The following is a 2,754-nucleotide window of genomic DNA, read 5'->3' as shown; positions in this document are numbered from 1 at the left end:
CAGGCTAACCCTTAACCTCTCTCTCTTCCCCACCCCCAGCAATGGTTCCCCCCCAGGCTAACCCTTAACCTTTCCCTCCTTCCCACCCCCCCAGCAATTGTCTCACCCACAAGAACCCTTAACCTCCCCTCAGCAATGGCCTCACCCAAGCTAACTCTTAACCCTCGCAAGGGTCTCACCCAGGCTAACCCTTGACCCCTCTTTATTGAGCAATGGTTTCCCCCAGGGCTAGCCCTTCCCTGCCTACCCCAGCAGGAATGGTCTCATCCAGCCCACCCCGGACCCCCAGCAATGGTTTCTCCCAGGCCGGGCCAGCCTTCCCCCCTCCGCAATGGTCTCTCCCGAGCAGCCCTCTCAGCACCAGACCCGCCGTCGCTCCCCCGCGCCCGGTAGTTTCTCCAGAGGTGTCTCCCCTCGGGCGGACCCCCCCGTCCCCGGTTACCCCGCTCTCGCCGCCCAGCTCCGGAGCGAGCTGAAGCGCTGCCGCTGTTGCCGCCGCCGCCGCCGCACGCTCGGACACTGACAGCGGAGGCGCAAGCCGCCGCGCCGCCAAACGGGGCGGGGCAGGAACCAGAAGAGGCCCCGCCCCTCCCCACTGGCAGCCAATAGGCTACGACCGCATGGCCCCGCCCCCTGTCGGGTCCGCGCTGCCCCGCAGCGTCCTCTGGCGGCGAAGGGCGGGAGCTGCAGGCGGAGCTTCAGAGCAGGACGGCAGAGCGCGCGAGCTAAGCCCGCTCAGACGGGGCCGGCGCTTGGAGGGGAGACGGAGGCTGTCCCTGTTGCTAGGGGACAGTGCGCCCCGCTGCCTGGCAACGGGAGGCTGGTTGTGGCCCCTGCAGGCCCCCAAAGAGCAGGGCCCCAGCACGGGAAGCCCCAAGGTCCTGAATCCTGAGCATCCGCCAAGGGGGAGACACCCCCCGGCAAGCCTCTGCCCTAGCAATGAGCCCGGTGACCCCGAACAGCCAGTGCAGGCAGGCACTGGGCCCGGGCACCCTGTTCCTTCGGGGCTGGTTCCCCTCCCCGAAAGGGTAACAGGCTGGGGCTCAGGAAACAAGTCCGAGCAGAAAGATCCCAATGCTAAGAAAACAGGACCAGATGCAGGGGTTCTCACAATAAACAGGCTGGTGGCATCAGGTTGTGGCCACCATCTCTTGCCAACCATTTTTCCTAAAATAGGTCATTAACTTCAGGAAAAGCAAGTAAATCTGCACATGTGTGTCCATATCATTGTCACTTATTTATGGAGGGTTTCTTTTTTCTCTGTTGCAGACTCAATAAAAATAACATCCAGGTGTCTCTATTCCTTGCTGGCCCTAAACAGAATAAAAACACAGATCAAGGACATTGCACATTCTTGTCTTTTTTTCTTGTTTCTTTTGCCTTTTTAGCTGCTTTTTTAAGACTTGCTAGAGACTAAGTCTGCTGTGAAAAGGGATATTAACAAACATACGAATGTCACTTTTCACAGCCGACTGACGCCATCCCAGCAAACCTGGGTACAAATTAAGCCCTGGATGGGGAGGTGGGTACAGAGACAATGGGGTCAGTGGTGATGGGGCACTGGGGGAGGCAGCAAGGGCGAGGGTGATGGGGGGGGTGAGATTGGGGCCAAAGCCCACCACCAGGGGCAGCACTAGACATTTCATCATCCCAAGCATGGCAGCATGCCGCGGGGGGCGCTCTGCCGGTTGCCGGTCCTGCGGGACCGGCGGACCCTCCGCAGGCATGCCGCCAAAGGCTGCCTGCCTGCCGCCCTCCTGGCGACCGGTAGAGCGCCCCCCACAGCATGCCGCCCTAAGCACACATTTGGCGTGCTGGGGCCAGGAGCCGCCCCTGCCTGCCACCGCATGGCCAGGAAATGGAGACTGAAGCCCCATGGCTGGAGCCTGCCACCCATCACCAAAGGGCTGAACCCCAACCCCATGAAAGTGAGGAACTCATGGGCTGTCTGCTCCTCTAGCTTGTGTGTCTCCAGAGGGGGGCAGGGCCTTACCACTACTGAAGGCCCCTGGTCACAGCCCAGGCAGCTGTGGCCCCAAGAAAAGCCCCTGGTGGCCACATGTAGCCACAGTGGCAGTATTTGAGAAATGCTGGACTAGAGCTCCATTCTCAGGACCCGCAACAGCTCCAAACACTGGAAGGCATTCCCCTCTCTTTGCCTGAAAGGGGGATTTCTTTCCCTGTATCTCTAAATACTCGTAGTGTAGAGAAGTTACAGAAAACTAACAGCAGATTCCTCCAGCCAGCTATGTTATCACTAGGTATAAAGGTGTTAGCAGTAGATTGCAACATCTTTCCATATAACAAACTGAGAATCCCATTGAGCAGGGCACATTGAGGTGAAAGCAGAAGCGCAGCAAGTCTCCCAGTCTGAAAGCAAGACATGGGAAACTCTGGAGAGACCAAGAAGCGAGAACTTCAGGGACCCCCCAAGAGGGGCAGAAGAACTACCAGGGTGGGTATCTGTGTTGGGCTTTCAGTTGGACCTTGTGCTACCACAGAAGGGGTTTGAACTTTCTGGTGACTTGGCCAGAGGGCCAGGCCACAGAATAGCCAATCACATTTGTTCAACAAGATGATGGAATTGAGGGCTTGATGATTAAAGCAGGGCATTTGCCACAGTCTTAGGGCCTGACCTAATAAAGAATTTCAGGTACAGGGCCATTGCCAACTCATGCCATGTTGGTTGCAGCTGTCATTTTAACAACTGTGACAAAGTTCCTCCTCTACCTTGGTGGGTCCTGCACTTATTGG

The 2,754-nt window shown here is 57.8% G+C and overlaps 1 protein-coding gene across 3 annotated transcripts in view; it reads right to left on the bottom strand.

The window, feature by feature from the left end:
* The window catches only part of STIM1 (stromal interaction molecule 1), a 174,623-nt gene extending 174,073 nt beyond the window's left edge, over window positions 1-550 (bottom strand). For 2 of the 3 annotated variants that reach the window (XM_075061860.1, XM_075061861.1), the window contains exon 1: window positions 443-550. The gene's annotated coding sequence lies outside the window, so the exon portion shown is untranslated. The remainder of the gene's footprint in view (window positions 1-442) is intronic. The other variant, XM_075061862.1, reaches the window with a different exon arrangement.
* Window positions 551-2,754: the final 2,204 nt, after the last annotated feature.

The sequence above is a fragment of the Chelonoidis abingdonii genome, chromosome 1, assembly GCF_003597395.2.
Source record: "Chelonoidis abingdonii isolate Lonesome George chromosome 1, CheloAbing_2.0, whole genome shotgun sequence".
Classification (NCBI taxonomy): Eukaryota; Metazoa; Chordata; order Testudines; family Testudinidae; genus Chelonoidis; species Chelonoidis abingdonii.
This window is presented reverse-complemented; position numbering and strand designations above follow the sequence as displayed.